Raw genomic sequence first — 17,734 nt, 5'->3', positions numbered from 1 at the left:
TGTGCTCCCTCACTGCCCCTCAGGTCAGTCTGTGCTCCCTCACCGCCCCTCAGGTCAGTCTGTGCTCTCACTGGCCCTCGGGTCAGTCTGTGCTCTCTCACTGCCCCTCAGGTCAGTCTGTGCTCCCTCACTGCCCCTCAGGTCAGTCTGTGCTCCCTCACCGCCCCTCAGGTCAGTCTGTGCTCTCTCACTGCCCCTCAGGTCAGTCTGTGCTCCCTCCCGGTCCCTCAGGTCAGTCTGTGCTCCCTCACTGTCCCTCAGGTCAGCCTGTGCTCCCTCACTGCCCCTCAGGTCAGTCTGTGCTCCCTCACTGTCCCTCAGGTCAGCCTGTGCTCCCTCACTGCCCCTCAGGTCAGTCTGTGCTCCCTCACTGCCCCTAAGGTCAGTCTGTGCTCCCTCACAGTCGCTCAGGTCAGTCTGTGCTCCCTCACCGCCCCTCAGGTCAGTCTGTGCTCCCTCACTGCCCCTCAGGTCAATCTGTGCTCTCTCACTGCCCCTCAGGTCAGTCTGTGCTCCCTCACTGCCCCTCAGGTCAGTCTGTGCTCTCTCACTGCCCCTCAGGTCAGCCTGTGCTCCCTCACTGTCCCTCAGTTCAGTCTGTGCTCCCTCACTGCCCCTCAGGTCAGTCTGTGCTCCCTCACTGTCCCTCAGGTCAGTCTGTGCTCCCTCACTGCCCCTCAGGTCAGTCTGTGCTCCCTCACTGCCCCTCAGGTCAGTCTGTTCTCCCTCACTGCCCCTCAGGTCAGTCTGTTCTCCCTCACTGCCCCTCAGGTCAGTCTGTGCTCCCTCACTGCCCCTCAGGTCAGTCTGTGCTCCCTCACTGCCCCTCAGGTCAGCCTGTGCTCCCTCACTGCCCCTCAGGTCAGTCTGTGCTCCCTCACTGCCCCTCAGGCCAGTCTGTGCTCCCTCACTGCCCCTCAGGTCAGTCTGTGCTCCCTCACTGCCCCTCAGGCCAGTCTGTGCTCCCTCACTGTCCCTCAGGTCAGTCTGTGCTCCCTCACTGCCCCTCAGGTCAGTCTGTGCTCCCTCACTGCCCCTCAGGTCAGTCTGTGCTCCTTCACTGCCCCTCAGGTCAGTGTGTGCTCCCTCACTGCCCCTCAGGTCAGTCTGTGCTCTCTCACTGCCCCTCAGGTCAGTCTGTGCTCCCTCACTGCCACTCAGGTCAGTCTGTGCTCTCTCACTGCCCCTCAGGTCAGTCTGTGCTCCCTCACCGCCCCTCAGGTCAGTCTGTGCTCCCTCACCGCCCCTCAGGTCAGTCTGTGCTCTCACTGGCCCTCGGGTCTGTCTGTGCTCTCTCACTGCCCCTCAGGTCAGTCTGTGCTCCCTCACTGCCCCTCAGGTCAGTCTGTGCTCCCTCACCGCCCCTCAGGTCAGTCTGTGCTCTCTCACTGCCCCTCAGGTCAGTCTGTGCTCCCTCACTGCCCCTCAGGTCAGTCTGTGCTCTCTCACTGTCCCTCAGGTCAGTCTGTGCTCCCTCCCTGTCCCTCAGGTCAGTCTGTGCTCCCTCACTGTCCCTCAGGTCAGCCTGTGCTCCCTCACTGCCCCTCCGGTCAGTCTGTGCTCCCTCACTGCCCCTCAGGTCAGTCTGTGCTCCCTCACAGTCGCTCAGGTCAGTCTGTGCTCCCTCACTGTCCCTCAGGTCAGTCTGTGCTCCCTCACTGCCCCTCAGGTCAGTCTGTGCTCCCTCACCGCCCCTCAGGTCAGTCTGTGCTCCCTCACTGCCCCTCAGGTCAGTCTGTGCTCTCTCACTGCCCCTCAGGTCCGTCTGTGCTCCCTCACTGCCCCTCAGGTCAGTCTGTGCTCTCTCACTGCCCCTCAGGTCAGCCTGTGCTCCCTCACTGTCTCTCAGGTCAGTCTGTGCTCCCTCACTGCCCCTCAGGTCAGTCTGTGCTCCCTCACTGTCCCTCAGGTCAGTCTGTGCTCCCTCACTGCCCCTCAGGTCAGTCTGTGCTCCCTCACTGCCCCTCAGGTCAGTCTGTTCTCCCTCACTGCCCCTCAGGTCAGTCTGTGCTCCCTCACTGCCCCTCCGGTCAGTCTGTGCTCCCTCACTGCCCCTCGGGTCAGTCTGTACTCCCTCACTGCCCCTCGGGTCAGTCTGTGCTCCCTCACTGCCCCTCGGGTCAGTCTGTGCTCCCTCACTGCCCCTCGGGTCAGTCTGTGCTCCCTCACTGCCCCTCGGGTCAGTCTGTGCTCCCTCACTGCCCCTCGGGTCAGTCTGTGCTCCCTCACTGCCCCTCGGGTCAGTCTGTGCTCCCTCACTGCCCCTCGGGTCAGTCTGTGCTCCCTGACTGCCCCTCGGGTCAGTCTGTGCTCCCTCACTGCCCCTCGGGTCAGCCTGTGCTCCGTCACTGCCCCTCGGGCCAGTCTGTGCTCCCTCACTGTCCCTCGGGTCAGTCTGTGCTCCCTCACTGCCCCTCGGGTCAGTCTGTGCTCCCTCACTGCCCCTCAGGTCAGTCTGTGCTCCCTCACTGCCCCTCAGGTGAGTCTGTGCTCCCTCACTGTCCCTCAGGTCAGTCTGTGCTCCCTCACTGCCCCTCAGGTCAGTCTGTGCTCCCTCACTGCCGCTCAGGCCAGTCTGTGCTCCCTCACTGCCCCTCAGGTCAGTCTGTGCTCCCTCACTGCCCCTCAGGTCAGTCTGTGCTCTCACTGTCCCTCAGGCCAGTCTGTGCTCTCACTGCCCCTCAGGCCAGTCTGTGCTCCCTCACTGCCCCTCAGGTCAGTCTGTGCTCCCTCACTGCCCCTCAGGCCAGTCTGTGATCCCTCACTGTCCCTCAGGTCAGTCTGTGCTCCCTCACTGCCCCTCAGGTCAGTCTGTGCTCCCTCACTGCCCCTCAGGTCAGTCTGTGCTCCTTCACTGCCCCTCAGGTCAGTGTGTGCTCCCTCACTGCCCCTCAGGTCAGTCTGTGCTCCCTCACTGCCCCTCAGGTCGGTCTGTGCTCCCTCACTGCCCTTCAGGTCAGTCTGTGCTCCCTCACTGGCCCTCAGGCCAGTCTGTGCTCCCTCACTGCCCCTCAGGCCAGTATGTGCTCCCTCACTGCCCCTCAGGTCAGTCTGTGCTCCCTCACTGCCCCTCAGGTCTGTCTGTGCTCCCTCACTGCCCCTCAGCTCAGTCTGTGCTCCCTCACTGCCCTTCAGGTCAGTCTGTGCTCCCTCACTGCCCCTCAGGGCAGTCTGTGCTCCCTCACTGCCCTTCAGGTCAGTCTGTGCTCCCTCACTGCCCCTCAGGTCAGTCTGTGCTCCCTCACTGCCCCTCAGTTTAGTCTGTGCTCCCTCACTGCCCCTCAGGTCAGTCTGTGCTCCCTCACTGCCCCTCAGGTCAGGCTGTGCTCCCTCACTGCCCCTCAGGTCAGTCTGTGCTCCCTCACTGCCCCTCAGGTCAGTCTGTGCTCCCTCACTGCCCCTCAGGTCAGTCTGTGCTCCCTCACTGCCCCTCAGGTCAGTCTGTGCTCCCTCACTGCCCCTCAGGTCAGTCTGTGCTCCCTCACTGCCCCTCACGTCAGTCTGTGCTCCCTCACTGCCCCTCAGGCCAGTCTGTGCTCCCTCACTGCCCCTCAGGTCAGTCTGTGCTCCCTGACTGCCCCTCAGGCCAGTCTGTGCTCCCTCACTGCCCCTCAGGTCAGTCTGTGCACCCTCACTGCCCCTCAGGTCAGTCTGTGCTCCCTCACTGCCCTCAGGTCACTCTGTGCTCCCTCACTCCCCCTCAGGTCAGTCTGTGCTCCCTCACTACCCCTCGGGTCAGTCTGTGCTCCCTCATTGACCCTCGGGTCAGTCTGTGCTCCCTCACTGCCCCTCAGGTCAGTCTGTGCTCCCTCACTGCCCCTCAGGTCAGTCTGTGCTCTCACTGTCCCTCAGGCCAGTCTGTGCTCCCTCACTGCCCCTCAGGTCAGCTCCCTCACTGACCCTCAGGTCAGTCTGTGCTCCCTCACTGCCCTTCAGGTCAGTCTGTGCTCCTTCACTGCCCCTCAGGTCAGTCTGTGCTCCCTCACTGCCCCTCAGGTCAGTCTGTGCTCTCACTGCCCCTCAGGTCAGTCTGTGCTCCCTCACTGCCCCTCAGGTCAGTCTGTGCTCTCTCACTGCCCCTCAGGTCAGTCTGTGCTCCCTCACTGCCCCTCAGGTCAGTCTGTGCTCCCTCGCTGCCCCTCAGGTCAGTCTGTGATCCCTCACTGCCCCTCAGGTCAGTCTGTGCTCTCTCACTGCCCCTCAGGTCAGTCTGTGCTCCCTCACCGCCCCTCAGGTCAGTCTGTGCTCCCTCACTGCCCCTCAGGTCAGTCTGCGCTCTCACTGCCCCTCAGGTCAGTCTGTGCTCCCTCACTGCCCCTCAGGTCAGTCTGTACTCTCTCACTGCCCCTCAGGTCAGTCTGTGCTCCCTCACTGCCCCTCAGGTCAGTCTGTGCTCTCTCACTGTCCCTCAGGTCAGTCTGTGCTCCCTCCCTGTCCCTCAGGTCAGTCTGTGCTCCCTCACTGTCCCTCAGGTCAGCCTGTGCTCCCTCACTGCCCCTCAGGTCAGTCTGTGCTCCCTCACTGCCCCTCAGGTCAGTCTGTGCTCCCTCACAGTCGCTCAGGTCAGTCTGTGCTCCCTCACTGTCCCTCAGGTCAGTCTGTGCTCCCTCACTGCCCCTCAGGTCAGTCTGTGCTCCCTCACCGCCCCTCAGGTCAGTCTGTGCTCCCTCACTGCCCCTCAGGTCAGTCTGTGCTCTCTCACTGCCCCTCAGGTCAGTCTGTGCTCCCTCACTGCCCCTCAGGTCAGTCTGTGCTCTCTCACTGCCCCTCAGGTCAGCCTGTGCTCCCTCACTGCCCCTCAGGTCAGTCTGTGCTCCCTCACTGCCCCTCAGGTCAGTCTGTGCTCCCTCACTGTCCCTCAGGTCAGTCTGTGCTCCCTCACTGCCCCTCAGGTCAGTCTGTGCTCCCTCACTGCCCCTCAGGTCAGTCTGTGCTCCCTCACTGCCCCTCGGGTCAGTCTGTGCTCTGTCACTGCCCCTCGGGCCAGTCTGTGCTCCCTCACTGTCCCTCGGGTCAGTCTGTGCTCCCTCACTGCCCCTCGGGTCAGTCTGTGCTCCCTCACTGCCCCTCAGGTCAGTCTGTGCTCCCTCACTGCCCCTCAGGTGAGTCTGTGCTCCCTCACTGTCCCTCAGGTCAGTCTGTGCTCCCTCACTGCCCCCCAGGTCAGTCTGTGCTCCCTCACTGCCCTTCAGGTCAGTCTGTGCTCCCTCACTGCCCCTCAGGTCAGTCTGTGCTCCCTCACTGCCCCTCAGGTCAGTCTGTGCTCCCTCACTGCCCCTCAGGTCAGTCTGTGCTCTCTCACTGCCCCTCAGGTCAGTTTGTGCTCCCTCACTGCCCCTCAGGCCAGTCTGTGCTCCCTCACTGCCCCTCAGGTCAGTCTGTGCTCCCTCACTGCCCCTCAGGTCAGTTGTTCTCCCTCACTGCCCCTCAGGTCAGTCTGTGCTCCATCACTGCCCCTCAGGTCAGTCTGTGCTCCCTCACTGTCGCTCAGGTCAGTCTGTGCTCCCTCACTGCCCCTCGGGTCAGTCTGTGCTCCCTCACTGCCCCTCGGGTCAGTCTGTGCTCCCTCACTGCCCCTCGGTTCAGTCTGTGCTCCCTCACTGCCCCTCGGGTCAGTCTGTGCTCCCTCACTGCCCCTCAGGTCAGTCTGTGCTCCCTCACTGCCCCTCGGGTCAGTCTGTGCTCCCTCACTGCCCCTCGGGTCAGTCTGTGCTCCCTCACTGCCCCTCGGGTCAGTCTGTGCTCCCTCACTGCCCCTCGGGTCAGTCTGTGCTCCCTCACTGACCCTCGGGTCAGTCTGTGCTCCCTCACTGCCCCTCGGGTCAGTCTGTGCTCCCTCACTGCCCCTCGGGTCAGTCTGTGCTTGCTCACTGCCCCTCGGGTCAGTCTGTGCTCCCTCACTGCCCCTCAGGTCAGTCTGTGCTCTCTCACTGCCCCTCAGGTGAGTCTGTGCTCCCTCACTGCCCCTCAGGTGAGTCTGTGCTCCCTCACTGCCCCTCAGGTCAGTCTGTGCTCCCTCACTGCCCGTCAGGCCAGTCTGTGCTCTCTCACTGCCCCTCAGGTCTGTCTGTGCTCCCTCACTGTACCTCAGGCCAGTCTGTGCTCCCTCACTGCCCCTCAGGCCAGGCTGTGCTCCCTCACTGCCCCTCGGGTCAGTCTGTGCTCCCTCACTGCCCCTCAGGTCAGTCTGTGCTCCCTCACCCCCCTCAGGTCAGCCTGTGCTCCCTCACCGCCCCTCAGGTCAGTCTGTGCTCCCTCACCGCCCTTCAGGTCAGTCTGTGCTCCCTCACTGCCCCTCAGGTCAGTCTGTGCTCCCTCACTGTCCCTCAGGTCAGTCTGTGCTTCCTCACTGCCCCTCAGGTCAGTCTGTGCTCCCTCACTGCCCCTCAGGTCAGTCTGTGCTCTCTCACTGCCCCTCAGGTCAGTCTGTGCTCCCTCACTGCCCCTCAGGTCAGTCTGTGCTCCCTCACTGCCCCTCAGGTCAGTCTGTGCTCTCACTGCCCCTCAGGTCAGTCTGTGCTCCCTCACTGTCCCTCAGGTCAGTCTGTGCTCCCTCACCGCCCCTCAGGTCAGTCTGTGCTCCCTCACTGCCCCTCAGGTCAGTCTGTGCTCTCTCACTGCCCCTCAGGTCAGTCTGTGCTTCCTCACTGCCCCTCAAGTCAGTCTGTGCTCCCTCACTGCCCCTCAGGTCAGTCTGTGCTCTCTCACTGCCCCTCAGGTCAGTCTGTGCTCCCTCACTGCCCCTCAGGTCAGTCTGTGCTCCCTCACTGTCCCTCAGGTCAGTCTGTGCTTCCTCACTGCCCCTCAGGTCAGTCTGTGCTCCCTCACTGCCCCTCAGGTCAGTCTGTGCTCTCTCACTGCCCCTCAGGTCAGTCTGTGCTCCCTCACTGCCCCTCAGGTCAGTCTGTGCTCCCTCACAGTCGCTCAGGTCAGTCTGTGCTCCCTCACTGTCCCTCAGGTCAGTCTGTGCTCCCTCACTGCCCCTCAGGTCAGTCTGTGCTCCCTCACCGCCCCTCAGGTCAGTCTGTGCTCCCTCACTGCCCCTCAGGTCAGTCTGTGCTCTCTCACTGCCCCTCAGGTCAGTCTGTGCTCCCTCACTGCCCCTCAGGTCAGTCTGTGCTCTCTCACTGCCCCTCAGGTCAGCCTGTGCTCCCTCACTGCCCCTCAGGTCAGTCTGTGCTCCCTCACTGCCCCTCAGGTCAGTCTGTGCTCCCTCACTGTCCCTCAGGTCAGTCTGTGCTCCCTCACTGCCCCTCAGGTCAGTCTGTGCTCCCTCACTGCCCCTCAGGTCAGTCTGTGCTCCCTCACTGCCCCTCAGGTCAGTCTGTGCTCCCTCACTGCCCCTCGGGTCAGTCTGTACTCCCTCACTGCCCCTCGGGTCAGTCTGTGCTCCCTCACTGCCCCTCGGGTCAGTCTGTGCTCCCTCACTGCCCCTCGGGTCAGTCTGTGCTCTCTCACTGCCCCTCGGGTCAGTCTGTGCTCCCTCACTGCCCCTCGGGTCAGTCTGTGCTCCCTCACTGCCCCTGGGGTGAGTCTGTGCTCCCTCACTGCCCCTCGGGTCAGTCTGTGCTCCCTCACTGCCCCTCGGGTCAGTCTGTGCTCTGTCACTGCCCCTCGGGCCAGTCTGTGCTCCCTCACTGTCCCTCGGGTCAGTCTGTGCTCCCTCACTGCCCCTCGGGTCAGTCTGTGCTCCCTCACTGCCCCTCAGGTCAGTCTGTGCTCCCTCACTGCCCCTCAGGTGAGTCTGTGCTCCCTCACTGTTCTTCAGGTCAGTCTGTGCTCCCTCACTGCCCCCCAGGTCAGTCTGTGCTCCCTCACTGCCCTTCAGGTCAGTCTGTGCTCCCTCACTGCCCCTCAGGTCAGTCTGTGCTCCCTCACTGCCCCTCAGGTCAGTCTGTGCTCCCTCCCTGCCCCTCAGGTCAGTCTGTGCTCTCTCACTGCCCCTCAGGTCAGTTTGTGCTCCCTCACTGCCCCTCAGGCCAGTCTGTGCTCCCTCACTGCCCCTCAGGTCAGTCTGTGCTCCCTCACTGCCCCTCAGGTCAGTTGTTCTCCCTCACTGCCCCTCAGGTCAGTCTGTGCTCCCTCACTGCCCCTCAGGTCAGTCTGTGCTCCCTCACTGTCGCTCAGGTCAGTCTGTGCTCCCTCACTGCCCCTCGGGTCAGTCTGTGCTCCCTCACTGCCCCTCGGGTCAGTCTGTGCTCCCTCACTGCCCCTCGGTTCAGTCTGTGCTCCCTCACTGCCCCTCGGGTCAGTCTGTGCTCCCTCACTGCCCCTCAGGTCAGTCTGTGCTCCCTCACTGCCCCTCGGGTCAGTCTGTGCTCCCTCACTGCCCCTCGGGTCAGTCTGTGCTCCCTCACTGCCCCTCGGGTCAGTCTGTGCTCCCTCACTGCCCCTCGGGTCAGTCTGTGCTCCCTCACTGACCCTCGGGTCAGTCTGTGCTCCCTCACTGCCCCTCGGGTCAGTCTGTGCTCCCTCACTGCCCCTCGGGTCAGTCTGTGCTTGCTCACTGCCCCTCGGGTCAGTCTGTGCTCCCTCACTGCCCCTCAGGTCAGTCTGTGCTCTCTCACTGCCCCTCAGGTGAGTCTGTGCTCCCTCACTGCCCCTCAGGTGAGTCTGTGCTCCCTCACTGCCCCTCAGGTCAGTCTGTGCTCCCTCACTGCCCGTCAGGCCAGTCTGTGCTCTCTCACTGCCCCTCAGGTCTGTCTGTGCTCCCTCACTGTACCTCAGGCCAGTCTGTGCTCCCTCACTGCCCCTCAGGCCAGGCTGTGCTCCCTCACTGCCCCTCGGGTCAGTCTGTGCTCCCTCACTGCCCCTCAGGTCAGTCTGTGCTCCCTCACCCCCCTCAGGTCAGCCTGTGCTCCCTCACCGCCCCTCAGGTCAGTCTGTGCTCCCTCACCGCCCTTCAGGTCAGTCTGTGCTCCCTCACTGCCCCTCAGGTCAGTCTGTGCTCCCTCACTGTCCCTCAGGTCAGTCTGTGCTTCCTCACTGCCCCTCAGGTCAGTCTGTGCTCCCTCACTGCCCCTCAGGTCAGTCTGTGCTCTCTCACTGCCCCTCAGGTCAGTCTGTGCTCCCTCACTGCCCCTCAGGTCAGTCTGTGCTCCCTCACTGCCCCTCAGGTCAGTCTGTGCTCTCACTGCCCCTCAGGTCAGTCTGTGCTCCCTCACTGTCCCTCAGGTCAGTCTGTGCTCCCTCACTGTCCCTCAGGTCAGTCTGTGCTCCTTCACTGCCCCTCGGGTCAGTCTGTGCTCCCTCACTGCCCCTCAGGTCAGTCTGTGCTCCCTCACAATCCCTCAATTCAGTCTGTGCTCCCTCACTGCCCCTCAGGTCAGTCTGTGCTCCCTCACTGCCCCTCAGGTCAGTCTGTGCTCTCACTGTCGCTCAGGTCAGTCTGTGCTCCCTCGCTGCCCCTCAGGTCAGTCTGTGCTCCCTCACTGCCCCTCAGGTCAGTCTGTGCTCCCTCACTGCCCCTCAGGTCAGTCTGTGCTCCCTCACCGCCCCACAGGTCAGTCTGTGCTCTCTCACTGCCCCTCAGGTCAGTCTGTGCTCCCTCACTGCCCCTCAGGTCAGTCTGTGCTCCCTCACTGCCCCTCAGGTCAGTCTGTGCTCCCTCACCGCCCCTCAGGTCAGTCTGTGCTCCCTCACTGCCCCTCAGGTCAGTCTGTGCTCTCACTGCCCCTCAGGTCAGTCTGTGCTCCCTCACTGCCCCTCAGGTCAGTCTGTGTTCCCTCACTGCCCCTCGGGTCAGTCTGTGCTCCTTCACTGCCCCTCGGGTCAATCTGTGCTCCCTCACTGCTCCTCGGGTCAGTCTGTGCTCCCTCACTGCCCCTCGGGTCAGTCTGCGCTCCCTCACTGCCCCTCGGGTCAGTCTGCGCTCCCTCACAGCCCCTCGGGTCAGTCTGCGCTCCCTCACTGCCCCTCGGGTCAGTCTGTGCTCCGTCACTGCCCCTCAGGCCAGTCTGTGCTCCCTCACTGCCCCTCAGGTCAGTCTGTGCTCCCTCACTGCCCCTCAGGTCAGTCTGTGCTCCCTCACTGCCCCTCAGGTCAGTCTGTGCTCTCTCACTGCCCCTCAGGTCAGTTTGTGCTCCCTCACTGCCCCTCAGGCCAGTCTGTGCTCCCTCACTGCCCCTCAGGTCAGTCTGTGCTCCCTCACTGCCCCTCAGGTCAGTTGTTCTCCCTCACTGCCCCTCAGGTCAGTCTGTGCTCCCTCACTGCCCCTCAGGTCAGTCTGTGCTCACTCACTGTCGCTCAGGTCAGTCTGTGCTCCCTCACTGCCCCTCGGGTCAGTCTGTGCTCCCTCACTGCCCCTCGGGTCAGTCTGTGCTCCCTCACTGCCCCTCGGTTCAGTCTGTGCTCCCTCACTGCCCCTCGGGTCAGTCTGTGCTCCCTCACTGCCCCTCAGGTCAGTCTGTGCTCCCTCACTGCCCCTCGGGTCAGTCTGTGCTCCCTCACTGCCCCTCGGGTCAGTCTGTGCTCCCTCACTGCCCCTCGGGTCAGTCTGTGCTCCCTCACTGCCCCTCGGGTCAGTCTGTGCTCCCTCACTGACCCTCGGTTCAGTCTGTGCTCCCTCACTGCCCCTCGGGTCAGTCTGTGCTCCCTCACTGCCCCTCGGGTCAGTCTGTGCTTGCTCACTGCCCCTCGGGTCAGTCTGTGCTCCCTCACTGCCCCTCAGGTCAGTCTGTGCTCTCTCACTGCCCCTCAGGTCAGTCTGTGCTCCCTCACTGCCCCTCAGGTGAGTCTGTGCTCCCTCACTGCCCCTCAGGTCAGTCTGTGCTCCCTCACTGCCCGTCAGGCCTGTCTGTGCTCTCTCACTGCCCCTCAGGTCAGTCTGTGCTCCCTCACTTCCCCTCAGATCAGTCTGTGCTCTCTCACTGCCCCTCAGGTCAGTCTGTGCTCCCTCACTGTCCCTCAGGTCAGCCTGTGCTCCCTCACTGCCCCTCAGGTCAGTCTGTGCTCCCTTACTGCCCCTCAGGTCAGTCTGTGCTCTCTCACTGTCCCTCAGGTCAGTCTGTGCTCCCTCACTGCCCCCAGGTCAGTCTGTGCTCCCTCACTGCCCCTCAGGTCAGCCTGTGCTCCCTCACAGTCCCTCAGGTCAGTCTGTGCTCTCACTGCCCCTCAGGTCAGTCTGTGCTCCCTCGCTGCCCCTCAGGCCAGTCTGTGATCCCTCACTGCCCCTCAGGTCAGTCTCTGCTCCCTCACCGCCCCTCAGGTCAGTCTGTGCTCCCTCACTGCCCCTCAGGCCAGTCTGTGCTCCCTCACTGCCCCTCAGGTCAGGCTGTGCGCCCTCACTGCCCCTCAGGCCAGTCTGTGCTCCCTCACTGCCCCTCAGGTCAGGCTGTGCGCCCTCACTGCCCCTCAGGCCAGTCTGTGCTCTCACTGCCCCTCAGGTCAGTCTCTGATCCCTCACTGCCCCTCATGTCACTCTGTGCTCCCTCACTGCCCCTCAGGCCAGTCTGTGCTCCCTCACTGCCCCTCAGGTCAGTCTGTGCTCCCTCACTGCCCCTCAGGCCAGTCTGTGCTCCCTCACTGCCCCTCGGGTCAGTCTGTGCTCCCTCACTGCCCCTCGGGTCAGTCTGTGCTCCCTCACTGCCCCTCGGGTCAGTCTGTGCTCCCTGACTGCCCCTCGGGTCAGTCTGTGCTCCCTCACTGCCCCTCAGGTCAGTCTGTGCTCTCACTGTCCCTCAGGCCAGGCTGTGCTCTCACTGGCCCTCAGGTCAGCTCCCTCACTGACCCTCAGGTCAGTCTGTGCTCCCTCACTGCCCTTCAGGTCAGTCTGTGCTCCCTCACTGCCCCTCAGGTCAGTCTGTGCTCTCACTGCCCCTCAGGTCAATCTGTGCTCCCTCACTGCCCCTCAGGTCAGTCTGTGCTCCCTCACTGCCCCTCAGGTCAGTCTGTGCTCCCACTGCCCCTCAGGTCAGTCTGTGCTCCCTCACTGCCCCTCAGGTCAGTCTGTGCTCCCTCACTGCCCCTCAGGTCAGTCTGTGCTCCCTCACTGCCCCTCAGGTCAGTCTGTGCTCTCTCACTGCCCCTCAGGTCAGTCTGTGCTCCCTCACTGCCCCTCAGGCTAGTCTGTGCTCCCTCACTGCCCCTCAGGTCAGTCTGTGCTCCCTCACTGCCCCTCAGGTCAGTCTGTTCTCCCTCACTGCCCCTCAGGTCAGTCTGTGCTCCCTCACTGCCCTTCAGGTCAGTCTGTGCTCCCTCACTGCCCCTCAGATCAGTCTGTGCTCCCTCACTGTCCCTCAGGTCAGTCTGTGCTCCCTCAGTGCCCCTCAGGTCAGTCTGTGTTCCCTCACTGCCCCTCGGGTCAGTCTGTGCTCCCTCACTGCCCCTCGGGTCAGTCTGTACTCCCTCACTGCCCCTCGGGTCAGTCTGTGCTCCCTCACTGCCCCTCGGGTCAGTCTGTGCTCCCTCACTGCCCCTCGGGTCAGTCTGTGCTCTCTCACTGCCCCTCGGGTCAGTCTGTGCTCCCTCACTGCCCCTCGGGTCAGTCTGTGCTCCCTCACTGCCCCTGGGGTGAGTCTGTGCTCCCTCACTGCCCCTCGGGTCAGTCTGTGCTCCCTCACTGCCCCTCGGGTCAGTCTGTGCTCTGTCACTGCCCCTCGGGCCAGTCTGTGCTCCCTCACTGTCCCTCGGGTCAGTCTGTGCTCCCTCACTGCCCCTCGGGTCAGTCTGTGCTCCCTCACTGCCCCTCAGGTCAGTCTGTGCTCCCTCACTGCCCCTCAGGTGAGTCTGTGCTCCCTCACTGTCCCTCAGGTCAGTCTGTGCTCCCTCACTGCCCCCCAGGTCAGTCTGTGCTCCCTCACTGCCCTTCAGGTCAGTCTGTGCTCCCTCACTGCCCCTCAGGTCAGTCTGTGCTCCCTCACTGCCCCTCAGGTCAGTCTGTGCTCCCTCACTGCCCCTCAGGTCAGTCTGTGCTCTCTCACTGCCCCTCAGGTCAGTTTGTGCTCCCTCACTGCCCCTCAGGCCAGTCTGTGCTCCCTCACTGCCCCTCAGGTCAGTCTGTGCTCCCTCACTGCCCCTCAGGTCAGTTGTTCTCCCTCACTGCCCCTCAGGTCAGTCTGTGCTCCCTCACTGCCCCTCAGGTCAGTCTGTGTTCCCTCACTGTCGCTCAGGTCATTCTGTGCTCCCTCACTGCCCCTCGGGTCAGTCTGTGCTCCCTCACTGCCCCTCGGGTCAGTCTGTGCTCCCTCACTGCCCCTCGGTTCAGTCTGTGCTCCCTCACTGCCCCTCGGGTCAGTCTGTGCTCCCTCACTGCCCCTCAGGTCAGTCTGTGCTCCCTCACTGCCCCTCGGGTCAGTCTGTGCTCCCTCACTGCCCCTCGGGTCAGTCTGTGCTCCCTCACTGCCCCTCGGGTCAGTCTGTGCTCCCTCACTGCCCCTCGGGTCAGTCTGTGCTCCCTCACTGACCCTCGGGTCAGTCTGTGCTCCCTCACTGCCCCTCGGGTCAGTCTGTGCTCCCTCACTGCCCCTCGGGTCAGTCTGTGCTTGCTCACTGCCCCTCGGGTCAGTCTGTGCTCCCTCACTGCCCCTCAGGTCAGTCTGTGCTCTCTCACTGCCCCTCAGGTCAGTCTGTGCTCCCTCACTGCCCCTCAGGTGAGTCTGTGCTCCCTCACTGCCCCTCAGGTCAGTCTGTGCTCCCTCACTGCCCGTCAGGCCAGTCTGTGCTCTCTCACTGCCCCTCAGGTCTGTCTGTGCTCCCTCACTGTCCCTCAGGCCAGTCTGTGCTCCCTCACTGCCCCTCAGGCCAGGCTGTGCTCCCTCACTGCCCCTCGGGTCAGTCTATGCTCCCTCACTGCCCCTCAGGTCAGTCTGTGCTCCCTCACCCCCCTCAGGTCAGCCTGTGCTCCCTCACCGCCCCTCAGGTCAGTCTGTGCTCCCTCACCGCCCTTCAGGTCAGTCTGTGCTCCCTCACTGCCCCTCAGGTCAGTCTGTGCTCCCTCACTGTCCCTCAGGTCAGTCTGTGCTTCCTCACTGCCCCTCAGGTCAGTCTGTGCTCCCTCACTGCCCCTCAGGTCAGTCTGTGCTCTCTCACTGCCCCTCAGGTCAGTCTGTGCTCCCTCACTGCCCCTCAGGTCAGTCTGTGCTCCCTCACTGCCCCTCAGGTCAGTCTGTGCTCTCACTGCCCCTCAGGTCAGTCTGTGCTCCCTCACTGTCCCTCAGGTCAGTCTGTGCTCCCTCACTGTCCCTCAGGTCAGTCTGTGCTCCTTCACTGCCCCTCGGGTCAGTCTGTGCTCCCTCACTGCCCCTCAGGTCAGTCTGTGCTCCCTCACAATCCCTCAATTCAGTCTGTGCTCCCTCACTGCCCCTCAGGTCAGTCTGTGCTCCCTCACTGCCCCTCAGGTCAGTCTGTGCTCTCACTGTCGCTCAGGTCAGTCTGTGCTCCCTCGCTGCCCCTCAGGTCAGTCTGTGCTCCCTCACTGCCCCTCAGGTCAGTCTGTGCTCCCTCACTGCCCCTCAGGTCAGTCTGTTCTCCCTCACCGCCCCTCAGGTCAGTCTGTGCTCTCTCACTGCCCCTCAGGTCAGTCTGTGCTCCCTCACTGCCCCTCAGGTCAGTCTGTGCTCCCTCACTGCCCCTCAGGTCAGTCTGTGCTCCCTCACCGCCCCTCAGGTCAGTCTGTGCTCCCTCACTGCCCCTCAGGTCAGTCTGTGCTCTCACTGCCCCTCAGGTCAGTCTGTGCTCCCTCACTGCCCCTCAGGTCAGTCTGTGTTCCCTCACTGCCCCTCGGGTCAGTCTGTGCTCCTTCACTGCCCCTCGGGTCAATCTGTGCTCCCTCACTGCTCCTCGGGTCAGTCTGTGCTCCCTCACTGCCCCTCGGGTCAGTCTGCGCTCCCTCACTGCCCCTCGGGTCAGTCTGCGCTCCCTCACAGCCCCTCGGGTCAGTCTGCGCTCCCTCACTGCCCCTCGGGTCAGTCTATGCTCCGTCACTGCCCCTCAGGCCAGTCTGTGCTCCCTCACTGCCCCTCAGGTCAGTCTGTGCTCCCTCACTGCCCCTCAGGTCAGTCTGTGCTCCCTCACTGCCCCTCAGGTCAGTCTGTGCTCTCTCACTGCCCCTCAGGTCAGTTTGTGCTCCCTCACTGCCCCTCAGGCCAGTCTGTGCTCCCTCACTGCCCCTCAGGTCAGTCTGTGCTCCCTCACTGCCCCTCAGGTCAGTTGTTCTCCCTCACTGCCCCTCAGGTCAGTCTGTGCTCCCTCACTGCCCCTCAGGTCAGTCTGTGCTCCCTCACTGTCGCTCAGGTCAGTCTGTGCTCCCTCACTGCCCCTCGGGTCAGTCTGTGCTCCCTCACTGCCCCTCGGGTCAGTCTGTGCTCCCTCACTGCCCCTCGGTTCAGTCTGTGCTCCCTCACTGCCCCTCGGGTCAGTCTGTGCTCCCTCACTGCCCCTCAGGTCAGTCTGTGCTCCCTCACTGCCCCTCGGGTCAGTCTGTGCTCCCTCACTGCCCCTCGGGTCAGTCTGTGCTCCCTCACTGCCCCTCGGGTCAGTCTGTGCTCCCTCACTGCCCCTCGGGTCAGTCTGTGCTCCCTCACTGACCCTCGGTTCAGTCTGTGCTCCCTCACTGCCCCTCGGGTCAGTCTGTGCTCCCTCACTGCCCCTCGGGTCAGTCTGTGCTTGCTCACTGCCCCTCGGGTCAGTCTGTGCTCCCTCACTGCCCCTCAGGTCAGTCTGTGCTCTCTCACTGCCCCTCAGGTCAGTCTGTGCTCCCTCACTGCCCCTCAGGTGAGTCTGTGCTCCCTCACTGCCCCTCAGGTCAGTCTGTGCTCCCTCACTGCCCGTCAGGCCTGTCTGTGCTCTCTCACTGCCCCTCAGGTCAGTCTGTGCTCCCTCACTTCCCCTCAGATCAGTCTGTGCTCTCTCACTGCCCCTCAGGTCAGTCTGTGCTCCCTCACTGTCCCTCAGGTCAGCCTGTGGTCCCTCACTGCCCCTCAGGTCAGTCTGTGCTCCCTTACTGCCCCTCAGGTCAGTCTGTGCTCTCTCACTGTCCCTCAGGTCAGTCTGTGCTCCCTCACTGCCCCCAGGTCAGTCTGTGCTCCCTCACTGCCCCTCAGGTCAGCCTGTGCTCCCTCACAGTCCCTCAGGTCAGTCTGTGCTCTCACTGCCCCTCAGGTCAGTCTGTGCTCCCTCGCTGCCCCTCAGGCCAGTCTGTGATCCCTCACTGCCCCTCAGGTCAGTCTCTGCTCCCTCACCGCCCCTCAGGTCAGTCTGTGCTCCCTCACTGCCCCTCAGGCCAGTCTGTGCTCCCTCACTGCCCCTCAGGTCAGGCTGTGCGCCCTCACTGCCCCTCAGGCCAGTCTGTGCTCCCTCACTGCCCCTCAGGTCAGGCTGTGCGCCCTCATTGCCCCTCAGGCCAGTCTGTGCTCTCACTGCCCCTCAGGTCAGTCTCTGATCCCTCACTGCCCCTCATGTCACTCTGTGCTCCCTCACTGCCCCTCAGGCCAGTCTGTGCTCCCTCACTGCCCCTCAGGTCAGTCTGTGCTCCCTCACTGCCCCTCAGGCCAGTCTGTGCTCCCTCACTGCCCCTCGGGTCAGTCTGTGCTCCCTCACTGCCCCTCGGGTCAGTCTGTGCTCCCTCACTGCCCCTCGGGTCAGTCTGTGCTCCCTGACTGCCCCTCGGGTCAGTCTGTGCTCCCTCACTGCCCCTCAGGTCAGTCTGTGCTCTCACTGTCCCTCAGGCCAGTCTGTGCTCTCACTGGCCCTCAGGTCAGCTCCCTCACTGACCCTCAGGTCAGTCTGTGCTCCCTCACTGCCCTTCAGGTCAGTCTGTGCTCCCTCACTGCCCCTCAGGTCAGTCTGTGCTCTCACTGCCCCTCAGGTCAATCTGTGCTCCCTCACTGCCCCTCAGGTCAGTCTGTGCTCCCTCACTGCCCCTCAGGTCAGTCTGTGCTCCCACTGCCCCTCAGGTCAGTCTGTGCTCCCTCACTGCCCCTCAGGTCAGTCTGGGCTCCCTCACTGCCCCTCAGGTCAGTCTGTGCTCCCTCACTGCCCCTCAGGTCAGTCTGTGCTCTCTCACTGCCCCTCAGGTCAGTCTGTGCTCCCTCACTGCCCCTCAGGCTAGTCTGTGCTCCCTCACTGCCCCTCAGGTCAGTCTGTGCTCCCTCACTGCCCCTCAGGTCAGTCTGTTCTCCCTCACTGCCCCTCAGGTCAGTCTGTGCTCCCTCACTGCCCTTCAGGTCAGTCTGTGCTCCCTCACTGCCCCTCAGATCAGTCTGTGCTCCCTCACTGTCCCTCAGGTCAGTCTGTGCTCCCTCAGTGCCCCTCAGGTCAGTCTGTGTTCCCTCACCGCCCCTCGGGTCAGTCTGTGCTCCCTCACTGCCCCTCGGGTCAGTCTGTGCTCCCTCACTGCCCCTCGGGTCAGTCTGTGCTCCCTCACTGCCCCTCGGGTCAGTCTGTGCTCCCTCACTGCCCCTCCGGTCAGTCTGTGCTCCATCACTGCCCCTCACGTCAGTCTGTGCTCTCACTATCCCTCAGGCCAGTCTGTGCTCTCACTGTCCCTCAGGTCAGTCTGTGCTCCCTCACTGCCCCTCAGGTCAGTCTGTGCTCCCTCACTGCCCCTCAGGTCAGTCTGTGCTCCCTCACTGCCCCTCAGGTCAGTCTGTGCTCCCTCACAGTCCCTCAGGTCAGTCTGTGCTCTCACTGCCCCTCAGGTCAGTCTGTGCTCCCTCACTGTCCCTCAGGCCAGTCTGTGCTCCCTCACTGCCCCTCAGGTCAGTCTGTGCTCCCTCACTGCCCCTCAGGTCAGTCT

Source organism: Somniosus microcephalus, chromosome 1, assembly GCF_052327205.1.
Source record: "Somniosus microcephalus isolate GS21.2 chromosome 1, FLI_Smic_1.0, whole genome shotgun sequence".
NCBI lineage: Eukaryota > Metazoa > Chordata > Chondrichthyes > Squaliformes > Somniosidae > Somniosus > Somniosus microcephalus.
Note: the sequence above shows the minus strand (reverse complement) of the source record.